Here is a 20,265-nt window from a genome sequence, read left to right as displayed (position 1 = left end):
ACCTGCACGGCGCCAAACACGCATACAACTATCATTGGCACCAAGGCAGAAGCGACTCTCATCGCTGAAGACGACACGTCTCCATTCGTCCCTCCATTCACGCCTGTCGCGACACCACTGGAGGCGGGCTGCACGATGTTGGGGCGTGAGCGGAAGACGGCCTAACGGTGTGCGGGACCGTAGCCCAGCTTCATGGAGACGGTTGCGAATGGTCCTCGCCGATACCCCAGGAGCAACAGTGTCCCTAATTTGCTGGGAAGTGGCAGTGCGGTCCCCTATGGCACTGCGTAGGATCCTACGGTCTTGGCGTGCATCCGTGCGTCGCTGCGGTCCGGTCCCAGGTCGACGGGCACGTGCACCTTCCGCCGACCACTGGCGACAACATCGATGTACTGTGGAGACCTCACGCCCCACGTGTTGAGCAATTCGGCGGTACGCCCACCCGGCCTCCCGCATGCCCACTATACGCCCTCGCTCAAAGTCCGTCAACTGCACATACGATTCACGTCCACGCTGTCGCGGCATGCTACCAGTGTTAAAGACTGCGATGGAGCTCCGTATGCCACGGCAAACTGGCTGACACTGACGGCGGCGGTGCACAAATGCTGCGCAGCTAGCGCCATTCGACGGCCAACGCCGCGGTTCCTGGTGTGTCCGCTGTGCCGTGCGTGTGATCATTGCTTGTACAGCCCTCTCGCAGTGTCCGGAGCAAGTATGGTGGGTCTGACACACCGGTGTCAATGTGTTCTTTTTTCCATTTCCAGGAGTGTATAACGAATAGATTTATTTCTGTAGGAACAAAATTAAAACTCGGATCTTGACACAGAATATCAGAATGGAAGTTTATTAAGAGATAAAACGACTTTAGAACCGTCGAGAAGCGAGGCTTGATATTCTGTCCTTCGCATGATAACAAGGACACCCACCCATCTGACTGTTCTCGAAAATTGCCAATCCTGACGTAGCAAAGAAACCTGTAACGAATCATGACCCCTAAACAAACCCTCTCTGCTCCCACTACAAAAAAAAAAAAAAAAACGCCCTGCGCCTATATGAAGGCATCCCGCCAAAACCAAAAGCTAACTCCGAACGTGGGCAGTCGTCACATTCCGCCCATCAATCACAGGCCGTCCAAGTCCGCACGCTCGACAACTCAAGCTTGGGATACGATGACGGAACATGTAAATTTGCTGGTCCATGTGCGGCGCTACGGCAGCGGGCATCCCGCGGAGCCAGTTTCTGCGAATTCCAAAATACCAAGCACAGTGGGCACCGAAGCTCAGCACTCTGCCGTACGGAAACTTCCGGTAACACAGAAAGGGAACTGTAAAGCGGTTTGGCAGATACCGAGCTGGGACAACGTGGCGGCATCTCCAAAGACGGAGTGTGACTGTGCGGTCCTTCGTTGCTTTCACATATTGTCCTCGGCTTCCTCCCGGGAAGGTCCCTGATTCGCCTCACTCAAGCGACACCTAGCTACTCTGTCTGGGCCGAATGCAGCCACCACTTACGACAATCGAAACGTAGTACTAAGAAAAGAAATCCATCCCCTCACTGACGAAATTTCCCAGACGTGCAGGTACTGTGAACTCTATTACTGATTCGTGCCTATCATTCCATAACAGAAATAAAATGATAATATGTAGATTATGACCTACTTGCATGATGAATTATGAAAGAAAAAATAAATGAATGGGAAAGGATCTAAGGGGTCTTCCAACGATAGTGGACAGGCCAGAAAGGGCTGTCACCTTTCGTTAACCGTATAACCCTAAACACAAGCAATTTCCAGACAATCAGATATCAAAATGAAATCGACCGGCAGCTCCTTAACGAAGGCGAAAAACAATGGCCATGAGAAACCCCTAAGCGAAACACTCGTTCGGACCCAACCATGCAGAGGGAACACATGCCCATAGGCAACCCGACATCCCTGCACTGAAGAATGTACCGAGCTAAGTCTAACAAGACGGCCAACTTGAAGAATTATTCGAAGCTATGGACTATGGTATTCTCAAGGCCCCTAATGGTCTTAAACAAAACCCTATAGCTTCTTCTGTCTCACCCACAACATCCGGCGTGACGTCAGCCGGGTTGAAGAACGGTAGCACGCAAACGGGCCGCTAAGCCCGGACCACTACGCTCAATTGGCTGGTGCCTTATCGCGAGCTCATAAATGAGATGGTACCTCCTCAACAAGCCGATCCCGGGGCTCTGCTTAACCACCATTAGAATTAGTCACCTAAAATACCAAGATATCAAGACAAATATCATGTTACAATTCAAACAAACAGTAACTGTATGGGGAATATTACAATCGCAACAACGCTCTGATACCACTGAGACGTGGGACTTAGGGGAAGCGGGAAAGGTGTGGACGGTGCCTAATCAGTTACCGTTGGTTGCGCAGAAAGCACATACAATTTATTTTTAAAAAACAAAACTCCCAACAATCATTTTTAAATAGTTTACTACACTGGCGGCTGAAAGCTTTATTACAAGAATTGCAAGTTATTGTCGGCTGAAGGCCACAAGCAACGTTACACACAATCAACGGCTGAAGGCCTGATTAAGAAAGTTCAAAACTATTCGTCAGTTGAAGGTCAGAAGCAATTTCAAAAACACACAAGGCTGAAGGCCTGAATTTCCAATAAGGTGGGCAATTGCACGTTAAAAATACAAAAAACCCTTTTAACAATCTTAATAACTGTAAAAAGTTATAGTGACGGCTGAAGGCCTTATCAAGACAATACAGAACTGAAACTATTTGTCGACTGAAAGCCACAAGCAGTGTTACAAACAATTAACGGCTGAAGGCCGGAATTACAAGGGGGGAATGCAATAACATGTTAAAACATTACAGAAAATTTTAAACAGTTATGACAACTTGTCCAAATAAGATGGAGTGATCCACAGACAGTGCTCCCTTGATCGACCTGAGGAAGGTGACTCCAGCTGTGTAAGCGGTTAGACAGGCAGCCGTTAGTTGTACTCACGTAACAGGATCACCGTGGTCTAGGGTTAGCGTCTTTGATTCATAATCAAAACATCTTCGGTCCCGGGTTCGATCCCCGCCACTGCCTAAATTTTGATAAATAATCAGCATTGGCGGCCGAAGACTTCCGGCATAAGTAGTCAGCCTCATTCTGCCAACGGCCTTGTCAAAGAGGGTGGAGGAGCGGATAGAGGTTCAGGGCACTCTCTTGCCCCTAAAGGCGGAAGAATCAGCAATGATCAACGACATGAGGATGCAGAAGGCAATGGAAACCACTGCATTAAAGACACGTAACATGTATCCACAGGACATGTGGCCTGTAATTGAAGAAGTGTCATGATGATTTCTCCATTGGCAAAAGATTCCGGAATAGTCCCCCATTCGGATCTCCGGGAGGGGACTGCCAAGAGGGAGGTTACCATGAGAAAAAGATTAAATAATGAACGAAGGGATAACGTTCTACGAGTCGGGGCGTGGAATGTCAGAAGCTTGAACGTGGTAGGGAAACTAGAAAATCTGAAAAGGGAAATGCAAAGGCTCAATCTAGATATAGTAGGGGTCAGTGAAGTGAAGTGGAAGGAAGACAAGGATTTCTGGTCAGATGAGTATCGGGTAATATCAACAGCAGCAGAAAATCGTATAACAGGTGTAGGATTCGTTATGAATAGGAAGGTAGGGTAGAGGGTGTGTTACTGTGAACAGTTCAGTGACCGGGTTGTTCTAATCAGAATCGGCAGCAGACCAACATCGACAACGATAGTTCAGGTATACATGCCGACGACGCAAGCTGAAGATGAACAGATAGAGAAAGTGTATGGGGATATTGAAAGGGTAATGCAGTATGTAAAGGGGGACGAAAATCTAATAGTCATGGGCGACTAGAATGCAGTTGTAGGGGAAGGAGTAGAAGAAAAGGTTACAGGAGAATATGGGCTTGGGACAAGGAATGAAAGAGGAGAAAGACTAATTGAGTTCTGTAACAAGTTTCAGCTAGTAATAGCGAATACACTGTTCAAGAATCACAAGAGGAGGAGGTATACTTGGAAAAGGCCGGGAGATACGGGAAGACTTCAATTAGATTACATCATGGTCAGACAGAGATTCCGAAATCAGATACTGGATTGTAAGGCGTACCCAGGAGCAGATATAGACTCAGACCACAAGATACTAGTGATGAAGAGTAGGCTGAAGTTCAAGACATTAGTCAGGAAGAATCAATATGCAAAGAAGTGGGATACGGAAGTACTAAGGAATGACGAGATACGTTTGAAGTTCTCTAACGCTATAGATACAGCAATAAGGAATAGCGCAGTAGGCAGTACAGTTGAAGAGGAATGGACATCTCTAAAAAGGCCCATCACAGAAGTTGGGAAGGAAAACATATGTACAAAGAAGGTAGCTGCGAAGAAACCATGGGTAACAGAAGAAATACTTCAGTTGATTGATGAAAGGAGGAAGTACAAACGTGTTCCGGGAAAATCAGGAATACAGAAATACAAGTCGCTGAAGAATGACATAAATAGGAAGTGCAGGGAAGCTAAGACGAAATGGCTGCAGGAAAAATGTGAAGACATCGAAAAAGATATGATTGTCGGAAGGACCGACTCAGCATACAGGAAAGTCAAAACAACCTTTGGTGACATTAAAAGCAACGGTGGTAACATTAAGAGTGCAACGGGAATTCCACTGTTAAATGCAGAGGAGAGAGCAGATAGGTGGAAAGAATACATTGAAAGCCTCTATGAGGGTGAAGATTTGTCTGATGTGGTAGAAGAAGAAACAGGAGTCGATTTAGAAGAGATAGGGATCCAGTATTAGAATCGGAATTCAAAAGAGTTTTGGAGGACTTACGGTCAAATAAGGCAGATAGGATAGATAACATTCCATCAGAATTTCTAAAGTCATTGGGGGAAGTGGCACCAAAACGACTATTCACGTTGGTGTGTAGAATATATGAGTCTGGCGACATACCATCTGACTTTCGGAAAAGCATCATCCACACAATTCCGAAGACGGCAAGAGCTGACAAGTGCGAGAATTATCGCACAATCAGCTTAACAGCTCATGCATCGAAGCTGCTTACAAGAATAACATACAAGAGAATGGAAAAGAAAATTGAGAATGCGCTAGGTGACGATCAGTTTGGCTTTAGGAAAAGTAAAGGGACGCGAGAGGCAATTCTGACGTTACGGCTAATAATGGAAGCAAGGCTAAAGAAAAATCAAGACACTTTCATATGATTTGTCGACCTGGAAAAAGCGTTCGACAATATAAAATGGTGCAAGCTGTTCGAGATTCAGAAAAAAGTTGGGGTAAGTTATAGGGACAGGCGGGTCATATACAATATGCACAACAACCAAGAGGGAATAATAAGGGTGGACGATGAAGAACGAAGTGCTCGTATTAAGAAGGGTGTAAGACAAGGCTGTAGCCTTTCGCTCCTACTCTTCAATCTGTACATCGAGGAAGCAATGATGGAAATAAAAGAAAGGTTCAGGAGTGGAATTAAAATACTAGGTGAAAGGATATCAATGATACGATTCGCTGATGACATTGCTATCCTGAGTGACACTGAAGAAGAATTAAATGATCTGCTGAACGGGATGAACAGTCTAATGAGTACACAGTATGGTTTGAGAGTAAATCGGAGAAAGACGAAGGTAATGAGAAGTAGTAGAAATGAGAACTGCGAGAAACTTAACATCAGGATTGATGGTCACGAAGTCAATGAAGTTAAGGAATTCTGCTACCTAGGCAGTTAATCACCAATGACGGACTGAGCAAGGAGGACATCAAAAGCAGACTCGCTATGGCAAAAAAGGCATTTCTGGCCAAGAGAAGTCTACTAATATCAAATACCGGTCTTAATTTGAGGAAGAAACTTCTGAGGATGTACGTCTGGAGTACAGCACTGTATGGTAGTGAAACATGGACTGTGGGAAAACCGGAACAGAAGAGAATCGAAGCATTTGAGCTGTGGTGCTATAGACGAGTGTTGAAAATTAGGTGGACTGATAGGGCAAGGAATGAGGAGGTTCTATGCAGAATCGGAGAGGAAAATGTGGAAAACACTGATAAGGAGAAGGGACAGGATGATAGGACATCTGCTAAGACATGAGGGAATGACTTCCATGGTACTAGAGGGAGCTGTAGAGGGCAAAAACTGTAGAGGAAGACAGAGACTGGAATACGTCAAGCAAATAATTGAGGACGTAGGTTGCAAGTGCTACTCTGAGATGAAGAGGTTAGCACAGGAACGGAATTCGTGGCGGGCCGCATCAAACCAGTCAGTAGACTGATGACAAAAAAAAAAAAACAAGCAGGCTACAGCGATTTACTGCACAACATCTAGTATATAACAAGCACAAATGTAGGGAAAGTAAAATACTGCCATGTACTTCAATGAACTTTCCTAACGTTTGGGTGTCTATAATGTTTATTAATTAATAAAAACTATGTATACGATCGATATAGAAAACATTTATTGAAGTGCAATAAGGTCGTTGACTCATATTTGAAACACGTTTCCTTTAACAACAGTTTACCTGACAAGTCCGGCATGGAAAAATGTATTCATTTAGCCAATTTTTTATTAGAAACAGAAACATAAAATTAACTGTGTTTGCAGTTTAATATCGAAAAAATTACATTTTCGTGTATTCGTGAAAACACGTCTGCAATCATGAAACATCTGTGCAGAGAAATATCCATTACGTATAAATATTAGAGCTATTTCGCACGTTTACAACACAATTTTGTAAATGTCTCTACCGAATGGGAACGCCACCTCATAGCTCTATAGGCGGCTGTTTTTTCCGCCTACAGCAGTATGCACTTCGCAGTTGAAAGCTGTCAAAAGTGCTGCGAGGTGTTAGGGATACCCTTAAGTTGACTCGACTGTTGAACTGTCATGGAAGTAAAGAATAAATATACTAAAACTTAATGCATTGTGAGGCATTTTATCATGCAGCTCAGTGTTGATGGAGTCATATCTATTAAACTATGTGTGGCACCATGATATAATTTCGTAGATGCATTTAACGACATATGTTGATTCTGTTGGCAAAATTTACTGTGAACTGAATTATTAGCGGCGTCCGGTGTTGCCGAGTGGTTCTAGGCGCTACAGTCTGGAACTACGCGACCACTACGGTCGCAGGTTGGAATCCTGTCTCGGGCATGGATGTGTGTGATGTCCTTATGTTAGTTAGGTTTAAGTAGTGCTAAGTTGTAGGGGACTGATGACCTCAGATGTTAAGTCCCACAATGCTCAGAGCTTTTTGAACCATTTTTGAATTATTAGCACAGAAGTGATAAATTTAAACGTCGTGCATGATCTTGCAGTTTTTCACGTATCTCATTGTTTATGGCTCCATAGTCCCTGAACTGTGATAGGTAGGTGGTTCTTATCCCGACAGCAATTGTTGCCAGACAGTAAGAGATATGTGTAATAGGTTCTTTGAAATTTTGTCCAGTGATTTAAGACGAAATGTGAAACATACATACACTGATGAGCCACAACGTTATGAGCACCAGCCTAATAGCCGGTATTTCCACCTTCGGCATGAATAACAGAGGCGACACTTAGTGGCATGGAAGCAACGAGGCTTTTGTAGGTCAGTGGAGGGAGTTGGCACTTCACCTGCACACACAAGACACCTAATTCCTGAGGGAGAGGGTGATGAGCTCTGACGCCACATTCACATCCCAGATGTGTTCGAACAGGTTTAGATCTGGCGATTTGTGGGGGCCAGCACATAAATTGAAATTCGCCACTGTTTCCCTCGAACCACTGCATCGCATTCATGACCTTGTGACATACTGCATTATCTTGTTCAAACATACCTGCAATTGAAAAACATGATTCTCAGGAAACAGTATTCGTGTTCTGCAACCAGTGTGCGATACTGCTGGTCGGCATGGTTTCTTGTTCCAGCTCCACTGGACCCATAGATGCCCACCTGAATGTTCCCAGAGCATAATGGAGCCGCCGGCAGATTGTCTCTCTCCTGCGGTACAGGTGTCAAGGAGCTGTTTCCTGGAAGATGACGGATTCACGCCCTCCCATCGGCATAATGAAAAAGGTATCGAGATTTATCAGAACATGCAACGCTTTGCCACTGCACCAACGTCCAAAGGCGATGGACAAGTGTTCATTTCAGTCATCGTTGCCGATGTCATGGTGTTAACATTGAAACATGCATGGGTCGTCGGCTGCGAAGGTCCCTCGTTAGAAGTTATCGATCGGTGCACTTGTGCTCAGACACACCTTTACTCTGCCTAGCATTAAAGTCTGATATTAGTTCCAACACAGTTCGGCACCTTTCCCGTTTTACCAGTCTGCCCAGCCTACGGCGTCTGACACCTGTAATCTGTGACGTCATCACCGTGGTCTCGCCTCGTGTTATAGACACTTGTCGCAGCACCCCTCGAATACCCGACAAGTCATTCAATTTCCGAAATGTTTGTGGCGAGCCTCTGGGCCATCAGAATCTGCCCTCGGTCGAACTCAGATACATCGCGCGCATCCTCATTCTGTTCACGGACAGCGCGATCACTGATGCTTCGTGCACCGTCCGTGTGTCTGACTAGCAGTTATTCCTCGCCAGGTGACGCTGCTATCGTCTGGACGGGTTTATACGGATAGTAGGTCGGTGCTCAAAATGTTGTGGCTGATTAGCATACACACACACACACACACACACACATCCATTTTTATAATATTGGTGGATGCAAACCATGGTTCCTACTATATAACTTTGCTATCAGTGTGGGTATTAGACCTGCACAAAATCAGTACGACATTGCAGACCCTTTAATGTGTTTCAGTGTTAGAGGAATAGATTACTTGATTACACCCTTCCACTGCTGTTCTTCACAGGTGAATATGTCCAGCTATACAGAATGATTGGATTATGTCACTTGTTCCCCTTAGAATGACAAGTTCCACACAATCACAGAAGTGTCTGAAGGATCTCCCCATTCATTTGGTTTGCAATAGATTTAGTAATAGCTCCTCGTTTCCTACATATTTTGCTTATGCGTGAAGACAGAAGCTCGACAAATCCCTTGTAACATCTCAACTGTCGTCCTGCATGCCCCTAATAGGCATGCGACGAAAGTTTTCCCCCAATGGTAGTTTGTAAAATCTGAAATAACAGAAGATCAAGTGAGAAAACTTTTAGTGATGTTATGATGTACAATGAGCAGTCATATGAAAACATGACAGGTGGAAAAAAAAGTAAGCAAACCTCGATACAATAACGATCTCTTGCACGCAGTTTCCATGTTTTTGGAACCCACGAGAAAGACGTTCATATCCATCGATTTCCTCAGCACGAAGAGGTGTAGGGAACGGCCGTGGTTCCGTAGGCAACAGCAAACATTTTTCGAAGAAGACAGTGAGCGTCTTGCCTCACAGTAGGATAAATATGTTAACAGTTATGGGGATTTCTTATGAAATAATTAAAAGCTTACTTTTTATCTGTCTCTCTTTAATTTGACTACGCCTTATAATCTGAAACATCTACTAAACTAAGGGGAGTAATAAATGCGGAGGGACCAGATCGTGTTAAGAGTATTGTAATGGTGATTTGCAGCTTATCACAAGTTGTCCAATTTGCAGTTTCAAGAAACGAAAGTAGTAAAAGCAAGTTAAAGTTCACAGACGGCATTTCCTTTCTGGCCGGACGTTAAGGAAGAAAAATATATATTGAAAGGAATTGAAAGGAATGGAGAACGTACTTAGGATAGCAATTAAACAGAATGGACAGATGTAAATGTAGTCTCATGAGCAAAATCAGGAAGTGTGACAGGGCCGTTATTATTTACTATATGTAAATATGTCCTACAGGAAAAAGACGGAAGTTCTATTAGGCTTTTTGCAGACAATGCAGTTGTCTATAAGAAAGTAGCGACGCCAGTGGTACGCCCGCTAAACCAGCAGGGCAGAATAGGTGATTAGGGTTTTGGAAAGGGCCAAATTAGATGGTGGTCAGTTTCACTTCAAAATTGTAATTATTGTAATTTAATAACACATTTAAACCAAAACGGCACATAGCCGAACCTTTACAACTACGAGTTTCAGAATCCAATTCTTTCACGGCTGAAGGCCTCCAAAACAGAAATCCTTAAAAAAATCAACAAGATAAACTTCATGCGACTGAAGACACACAGTTAAAACTGCAAATAAAATAATTAAAATATATATGTATACATCACAGCTAGGCTGAAAGCCTCAAGGCAAAAGTGGATAGAACAAACATAAACAAGGTGCAATACCAATGGCTGAAGGCCACAATAAAATTTCAAAATTTTAAAATATATTACCATACTCCTTTAAGGCAGAAGGGCACAATGTTTTCGATTAAGGGGAAATTAAGAATAATGCTTTAAGCGGCCGAAGGCCCACAACTGATTTTCCAAAAATTCAAAAAATAGCTTAAACCTTTAAGATTTAAGTGGCCGAAAGGACACTAAATGAAAAGGCAACGCAACAACAATAACTAAATTTAAGAATGAGGTTTTAAGCAGCTGAAGGCCCACAATTGATTTTCCAAAAATTCAAAATCTTAAACCCTTAAGTTTTAAGTGGCTGACAGCGCACTAAATCAAAAGATAGCACAACAGTAACTTTCAACAAAAAATCCACTTGCCAGAATTTAAACTTACTTATACGGTCTTAAGGCCATTGATTTACATAAAACACAATTTTTTTTTTACTTTAAAGCGTTGGCTATAAGATATAACCAACAGACCATTAAACACCCATGAAAAGTACAGTGTAGACAACGGCACTCAGACGCCTCCACGGGGAGAGGGGAGGGGCGGGGGGACCTGCTCTCGAAACATTAGCGTTCACGTAAGTGAGACAGGTGGTGGGCCCAACTACACTCGATCCGTCGGCAATTCAACCAAAAGACAGTCACGGACCGACCGACCAAACTACTTGCTAGCCACCATTCGGTACATGAAAATTCAAAGAGCAAACTGTTCAAATGGTTCAAATGGCTCTGAGCACTATGGGGCTTAATATCTGAGGTCACCAGATCCCTAGAACTTAGAACTACTTAAACCTAACCAACGTAAAGACATCACACACATACATGCCCGAGGAAGGATTCGAACCTGTGACCGTAGCGGTCGCGCGGTTCCAGACTGAAGCGCCTAGAACCACTCGACCACACCCGCCGGCACCAAAGTGTTACGGACGTCATTAGCCACAATGAAATATGAATAAAGCTGTCAAAACTACACGCCGTGTTGGACAGCGAGAACAGGTGAGGAAAAGACACTGCCTGAAATTACGTTAATGACCAGGGCAGGTAATCGGAACACTAAGGGCCACAAGGCAGAAAACTCCGCTGGTACATTTGAATTTGAAATAAGGTAATATAGTTAACTCCACCAAAAGAGAACACTGCCTGAATTTACGTCAGTGGCCAGGGCAGATAACCAGAACACTAACGGCCACAGGGCAGAAAATTCCGCTGGTGCACTTGAAGTGTAGTGAACCAATATAGTTAATTCCACTGCACGGTGTTGCTCACAGGTAAAGCTCCCCAACAGCGAACCACTCAAACGGACTACACAACATGAACGGACGTGGCTTGGACACTTAAGACACCACTCAAATTTGATGTCCTGGGTCGGTGAGACACGAAGACAGTTGTGATCGGACAGCTCCACACACGCTCCGACACTGCGCAGGGACCGCCAGCGGACCCAGCCGACTGCGCGCACGGAGATATCCTCCCTGTTCCACACCAACCGACCGACTGCCCGCACATAGCCAGAAACTATATGAACAAGACCAAAGATGGTACACGGTACAAATATCGATACACATCGCTGCGGCCACACGTAGAAGGAGGAAGAACGACGGCATAACCGCAACAATGGCGGGAAACCAAACACAGACAGCCTAGTTCAAGGAAATGCATAGTTCGGAGTGAGCACAGCTCAGCCAGAAGACTGTAGCGATTTTCAGGTAGACTTGCAGGGGATAAACGATTGTTTCAGGGGCTGGCAATTGACTCTGACCGTAATTAAATGTAACGTATTGCACCGACAGTATTTCATTAAAAGTACCAGATACCCTTAAGTATTGCCGAACTAACCACTACAAGTCACGAGAGGTGGATGCACCAATACAAAAAGCGGACTGTCAGTATCAAAGCAGTAACAATAGACTCTGTCGCTGAGGAGCGCTCAGTGGCTTCGAACATGGACTGGTCATTGGATGTCACCTGAGTAGCAAATCCTTTAGGGAAATTTCAGTCCCACCCAAGTCGACTGTTGGTGATGTGATTGCGGAGTGGAAACGCGAAAGAACAACCTCAGTTTAACCAACACTAGGCAGTCCTCTTGTACTGACGGACAGGAACTGTCGATCGCTGCAGAGGGCATGGCGTAGTCAGAGGTAACAATTCGTGGGGTCCATTGTGCTACCAGTAGTCCAGCAAGTACAGTGACTGTCCGTAGGAGGTTAAAAATAATTGCGTACAATAGACGAGGAGCTCCTCGTAAGACACATTCCTGTAGTCAACGCTAAGCCACGTTGGACGTGGTGTAAGAAGCGACGCCACTGCATGACTGGAAACGAGTTATTTGGAGAGACGAATCACGCTACAGCCTGTGGTAGCACGGGGATAGAGTTTTCGTTTGGTGAATGCCTGAAGAACGTAACCTGCCATCAAGTGTAGTGCCAACAATGATGTGCAGAGTAGGTGGTGTTATTGTTTGGAGTGGTGGTCGGCATGGCCGGGGTGTGGCACTACAGAAAATTCTAAATGCGAAGACATATGGACGCATTTTACACCACTGAGTACTTTGTTCAGTGGAAGAACATTTCGGAGACGATGGTCGTTTCTATCAGCAGAACAATGCACTCTGTCATAGAGCAAAATCTGAAGAGATGCTTTGTGGACAGTAAGATCCCTGAAATGTACTAGCCTGCCAATAGTCCCACCTGAGCCCAACGGATGTTGGGATGATGTGGCTCAGCGGCCACACTCCAAACCCCAGCGTCCAAAGTTATTCCTGGTGAAGAATGGGCTGCCATTCCTGCAGAGAGATTCAGACATCTCATTAAAAACGTCCCCATCAGAGTTCAGGCCGTTACAAAGGCGAGAAGTGGACACATACATTATTAAAAACCATTAATGGGTCTTCGGGTATCTTTCATCGGAGAGAGTAGATATGCGAAGAACTCCACTATTGTACGATTACCCTACTGGAGACAAACTAGTGCAGACAACACCACCGTAATTCTACAGAGCGACCTGAAGTGGAAATGACCTCAAAAATCAGAGCGTAAAAGAAGCAAATGCCGGACTGAAATTCACTGGAAGAACATTAAGGAAATTAGTACAGCCACGGAAGACGTGGTGTGGAAAACCGATTCTTGACTATTAGTCATCATTCTGGGAATCTCACCTGAATGTATTAATACAAAGAAGGACGGCGCATCACGTCGATGAATCGTTTATTCTGCACTAGTACGGGTGTGGATGTAGACGTAGACATACAAAGCAAGATTATGTACTATTGTCTAACCGAGGAAGGTAAGAGAAGTCGATGGGAGCAGGTGATAGAAGCTTTCTTCAATAAAACAGCGCTACCGAGGTCAAATAATGAAATAGGAATATGTTCTTCAAAATGTACATCTGAAGATAAGCATTGTGTGGAGGTGACTTGTGGATCAACCAGCAATCGGGAAAAGAAGACAGTGGAAGGATGGGAAATGTGGCGACGTCGAAGGATATTAAAAAAATAAGTTGACAGATACATTTCGAGGTGAGAAAGTGCTAAAGACACCAGATGAGGAAAGTGGTCTGTGGAAGGGTCTTACCAAAAGAAGGGATAGGTTGGTTTGGCATGCGGTACAGCACCCGGCAATGGCTCAGTTTTCGCTGGAAGGATCTGTACAAAATAAAATAATAGTGGCGGGCAAGGAGTAAAGTATGATAAAGGATAGAGCAGAGGACGCTGGATGTCACAGTTACGTAAAGATGAAAAGATATGCACATGACAGGAAAAAATGAAGAACAAAGTTAAACCTGTCGAATGACTGTTGACTTCAGAAAGAGCAGAAGAAAGCCAAATAACATTTCGATACGTTTTATTGGAGTGTTATCATAGAATGAAGTCGAATAAAATCAGGCGATGCAGAGGTAATCATATAAGAAAATGATCCACTAAAAGAAGCATAAAGCTACGTGGCTGCAAAGTGATTTCTATGGCGGAAGTACAGTAATTTTAAAAAAATGGTTGAAATGGCTCTGAGCACTATGGGACTTAACTTTTGATGTCATCAGTCCCCTAGAAAGTAGAACTACTTAAACCTAACTAACCTAAGGACATCACACACCTCCATGACCGAGACAGGATTCGAACCTGCGACCGTAGCGGTCGCGCGGTTCCAGACTATAGCATCTAGAACCACTCGGCCACTCCGGCCGGCGGAATTTTAAAATGTAGACTGGAGTTATCAAGAAAAACGTATCTTAAAAATAGAAATTTGTTAACATCGAATACGTTTAACCATTAGGGAGTCTCTTCTGAAGGTATTAGTATGGCGTTTAGCCTCGTGCAGAAGTGAGAAGAAGACGATAAACAGTACAGACAAAAAGAGAAGCTCAAGTACAGCAGTCAGTGTCAAACGAGGTTTCTTTCATATCTGTATTTCGGTCTCTGTGAAGCTATCTTCAGTGTAGTGAATCGACTATGTGCACACACAAGTGTTTTTAATATTTTAACTTACATTTACTGCACTGAAGATGGCCACACAATGACCGAAATCTAGAAATGCAATAAACATCATTTGTGACTGATTTCCGTAGCCTTTATTACCTGAAATGAACACAGTTGATGGGCACAACAGTTTCTATGAAATCAAACCCTGATTAAAAAGTGAATATTTTTTGAATCTGGTGCTACGGAAGAATGCTGAACATTCGATAGTGATTTGGTACTGATCTGAATTGGGGAGAAGAGAAAAGAGAGAATAGGTTGATAAGGTACAACCTAAGATATTAAGGAAACGTTCTTTTAGCAACGAAGGGAAGCGAGGGAGGTAGAAATTATAGGCGGAGACCAAGAACTGATTACAGTTAGCAATTTAAAATAGACATAGGTAGCAGTAATTTGCAGAGATGAAGAGCCTAACACGAATTGGACTAGCGTGGAGAGGTGAATCAAACCAATCTTCGTACTGAAAACTACAACAGCACCAGGATAAAATTCAGTTTCTTAATTACTTCCTATTTATAGTTAATTCAGGTATTAAACTACTTATATTTGTCTTTATGTGAAGATGAAGATCATTTTCTAAATTTCATCGTTAACTCTGTTACTAGTTATATTATTTGTAAGTCCTTGTGTGATGTTCCGTCGAAAGGATATTTAGCTATTACGTTCTAAATATTTCATTCCGTAGCTCGTACTGAGCTGATAGTAGCTATAGCTTTTGGCATTTTCTCGTGTCCCCTTTTATCAGCACTGAGTAATTTGCATTCTAGCTACGTGCAGTTTGACCACAGCGCACCCTGTCTAACGTTAGCAGTTACATACCGCTGCACCTATGTTTCTCAATTGTTCTAAAACTGGAACGTGATCGGTATTGTACTGTGAAACAGTTTATTTATAATGTATATGTATTGTGTGCAAAGACTTGTTTGTGAACAACTGTAGAGAATTTCCGCCTCAGGTGCCAAATAATTAATTTCTTTTTCTTTCACGCATACCAGTTTGAAAACTTTATACGCTATCTTCAGACATCTTGTAACATTTATTATTCTGCATTGAGAACTTTTTGTCATATGATAACGTTTACTGTGGTCTCATATGAATTCGCGTTAAAGTTACTTAAAAAAAGAAATAAAGGAAGAGAGAGAGAGAGATTATGTGATGTTTATTTATGTTAGTAAAGATACCAAAACATTATTTCACGAGTGAGTGCGGGCGTTGATCTTGAGTTTTTATCTTGATATTTCACGAGAACATGGTGAACTACTTGATATTATATGCACAACAGTCCTAAAAGCACTTACAGTGCGATGTGTTTTCCTTAGTTACCGCTGCACTTGTTTACTGCAACGTCACCGCGTGTGTCCGATAACGACCAAGGAAGACCCAGTGCGGTAATGCCTTGGTCAGGTAGCATGGGGCGCGTATTACAGAATCGAGCAAACCAACACACTAACGTAAATTTACCGCATCGCTTAACACTTGAGTTAGCCCTCGCCCCTACCGACAAAATTTCGGAGCTTGTTCACGGATATTCTCTGAGTATTGTCATATAACGGCTCGTCACAGAGTAATAATTTAAGTGTGATTTATTAGATTTGTTGGCCGGCCGGGTTGGCCGAGCGGTTCTAGGCGCTACAGTCTGGAGCCGCGCGACCGCTACAGTCGCAGGTTCGAATCCTGCCTCGGGAATGGACGTGTGTGATGTCCTAAGGTTAGTTAGGTTTAAGTAGTTGTAAGTTCTAGGGGACTGATGATCTCAGAAGTTAAGTCACATAGTGCTCAGAGCCATTTGAACCATTAGATTTGTTGCTCCAGTTACCACTGTGTTCTATGGAACTACCCCCAGGACAATAAAACACCTTTATATTAGATCACCACAACTTATCAAAACAAAGCGCAGAGAATTTCAATCATCTACAATGTTCAGGTACTTTAGGTACTTTGATATGACTGCGGTAACAGCTTGCCACAGAGCCGCTGTGGAGCTCTTTCATTGGGTAGAGGGACACACACCCGAAAAGAATATCAGTGCAATCTTCATCAGTAAATTTATCCGTACTGTGTGTCACTCTTAAAAATCGACAGTAAAAAACAAGAGTAAAGTGGGTCTTACTGTTGTCAACAGTAGATGTTTCAAATGGCTCTGAGCACAATGGGACTTAACTGCTGAGGTCATCAGTCCCCTGGAACTTAGAACTACTTACACCTAACTAACCTAAGGACATCACACACATCCATGCCCGAAGCAGGATTCGAACCCGTGACCGTAGCGGTCACGCGGTTCCACACTGAAGCGCCTAGAACCACTCTGTCACAACGGCCGGCGATCAGTTTGGGCTTCAGTGAAATGTAGACATGTTAAGCAATAATGACCTACGGCTTTTACGCCTATAGTATTCTTAGATTTAGAGAAAGCTTTTGACAGTATTGGCTGGACGAGACGCTTTAAAATCCCAGAGGTAGCAGAGCTAAAATACTGGGAGCGAAGGTATATATACAAGTACAAGAACCAGACTGCAATTATAAGAGTCAAATGACACGAAAAAGAAGCAGTACTTGGGAAAGTTGTAAGCCAGTGCTGTGACCTATCCCTGACTTCAGTCTAGAGCTATGAAGAAAAACAAGGAGAAATTTAGGTAAGGAATTAAATTTCAGAGAGAAGAAATAAAAACTTTGAGGTTTGCTGATGACAATGTAATTCTGTTAACTCTGTCAGAGACGCTCAGAGAACTGAGAATGCAACTGGACGGGATGAATAACATTTTGAAAAGGGACAGTAAGATGAACATCAACAGAAGTAACACAAGGTGTGAAGTGGAAACTGAGCTGTTTAGCATACACCTATGATGCTACAGACCCAATTCCCAGTGACCCACAGGAAGGGGAACTTTCTCATAAAACCATGCAAATTTGAAAGAAACAAAGTTGCGCACCGAATAACATTTTATTAAGTGAAATGTACTAGGGGTGACCCAGTTAAGTTTGAAAGTATGGATACCACAATTCATACGGCCCATATTACTAAAGGGAACCATCAAATTACGAAAGGAAACAAGTGGACAGTATAACAATCTTGTTTATTGGCGTAAGACATAAAAATTATTTACCCTGTGAATCAAGACTATAAACATTTCAGAGGTGGACAAGAGACTGCAAATACGAACTGCAGTATAAGCTTGGCAACAGCGGGTGGATACGTAAAGGCATAATATGAAACTATGTCGTGCATATGGACAATTACTGCGAAAAGGTTGGTTATTTAAATAAAGTTCCCAGGAAAACATGGGCACCAGCACTCTTGCCCAACTAAATGATGGACGCAACGAACTGAATACGAAAATTAGAACTGCAAGATGAAACCACGATGCAAATTAAATATCTTCACATTTCCCTCGTCTTGGTGGGTGCAATGGTGGGGCCTGCCTACCACTCATAAGCTGTGCAAAGGTTGAAGATGGCTGCAGCAGTGGCTGAGAACACCAAGTTCAGCTCGCCCTATGTAGTCTGCTCGAAGTTGGAGACATCGCCCTCTGCAAGTATATTCTATGGTGTCGAAGGAAAGAGCTCCCCTCGTTCTGCCTGATGCAAGTGTATTTCAACTTTTCTCTCCGAAACGTAGCTGTTTCAGCCAGTGTCGGAACCTCGCTGGCCAACTGCAGCAGACCTTGTGAGTTCTGACTAACGATAGTTTAATAAACCAGTTTAACAATTTCCTACTGATGCATATTTTGTCTTGGTTAACCAATAATGTGTGGCGTGCAGAAGAAGACAGAAAATCTCTCACACTGCTTGACGGATATTCAGACATGGCCATTCAAAGACCCTGTATGCACATATCTGCAGGAACTTGACCCTTCTATCTAAATATTTGCTATGAGCCAACCAGGGAGCCCCTTACTATTTGAACCTACTTTTCTTCAAGTTGCCCCAGGGCGTTATAGCTTTACACAATGACAGTGTTTTCACCTGGCCTTCACATTCATGTCTTATCTAAAAAGGATTATTTTCACTTCCTGCACTATGTACTTTTATGGAACACTACACATCGTGTTTGATGGTTTATCTGAGGGGAAATGGCCAACTGCCTTCCCCTGCTCTTTCCGTATTCAAAGAATGACTTTCAACACCAAACAACTTTATGGCTTTTCTGTTCCCATAGGCTAAACTCCCCTTCATGAGCTAGCAACAAGCCTCCAATTCAGCCGAAGAAACAAGACTCACTGCACTGAGAGAAAAGTAGAAACAGCGATAGATAGCAATGAACTCATTGGCAGTAATGAATGCAGCTCTTTGTTATCATGCAATGATAAATTATTTGGCTTGAATGATTATTGGGAACTGCAATTTAAAGTAAAAAAATAAGTTACAGAAAAGTTTTGAAAGAAACTACTGTGCACCAGAGGGCAATGGAACGTAGACGAATTAAATAAGTGCTTGCAGAAGAAATTAGAATAAGAAATGATACACCCAAAGTAGTGAGTGAGTTTTGGTTTCTGGGCAGCAAAAGAACTGACGATGGCTGAAGAGTATATGAAATGCAACCTGGCAATGACTAGAAAAGTGTTCCTGGAAAAGAGAAATATTGTGATATCAATATAAATTTAATGCTAGGAAGTGTTTTCTGAAGCTATTTGCTTGGAGTGGAGCATTTTACGAAAGTGAATCATAGATGTTTAGTAGATAGATAAGAATAGCATAGAAGCAGTTGAATTGTGGTTCTACGGAAGAATGTTGGAGATTAGGTGTTTTGATTGGATAACTAACTAGAGGGGCTCAATGGAAATTGGGAAAAGAGATATTTTTGGCACAGCCTGAGTAAAAGTAGGATCAGTTGACGATACGTATCTAGAAAAAAGTAAGCAGGTACAAATGGATGTAGGTTGCAGTAGTTATTCGGAAACGAAGAGGCTTTCACCGGTTAGTCTAGCGTGGAGAGCTGCAGAAAAGAAGTCTTTGGACTGAAGACCACAGCAGGGACAATACTTAGACTACATTCAGTTTCAGGTGTCGTTTGATTGGGAAATTCGCTCAAAGTGTAGACAAGCAAACACGGTTCCAGCTAACTTTGCTGTGAGCGGCGGGAGGGCTCTCTCGACTGCCGAGTGGCGCCCGTTGGCCTGGACGCGGCCAGCTTGCAGCCTAACGACCCGGCAGGGCAGAGATAGCGGCGGCTGCGGTGGCTGCGGCTGCGGCTGGGGCGGCGGCAGCGAGCGGCGTGGGCGGCGCCGGTCACCTGCCGGTCACGTCTCGCCTGTGTTTGCACTGCCGCCAAATTAAATTCCCGCCGCGGCGCTGGGCGCCCGTCACAGCTGCCGGCGATCTGTAACGTCGCCTCCTGCACGGACGTGGGGACACTCCGGTCCCTAAAAGCTGCACCATCACCACTGAGGAATAGCAAGAGATTCGATCTTTTGTCCACTTTTGATTTATACCAAATAATATTTAGGTGTATACTGATATGAAAGAGTAATTATGAGGAGGTCCTGATTTGTCCTTAGCTTTATAAAGAAAAAATACTG

The sequence above is a fragment of the Schistocerca piceifrons genome, chromosome 4 (genome assembly GCF_021461385.2).
Source record: "Schistocerca piceifrons isolate TAMUIC-IGC-003096 chromosome 4, iqSchPice1.1, whole genome shotgun sequence".
NCBI classification, from domain to species: domain Eukaryota; kingdom Metazoa; phylum Arthropoda; class Insecta; order Orthoptera; family Acrididae; genus Schistocerca; species Schistocerca piceifrons.
The sequence above is the reverse complement of the archived record's forward strand: the minus strand, read 5'-3'. Positions refer to the sequence as shown.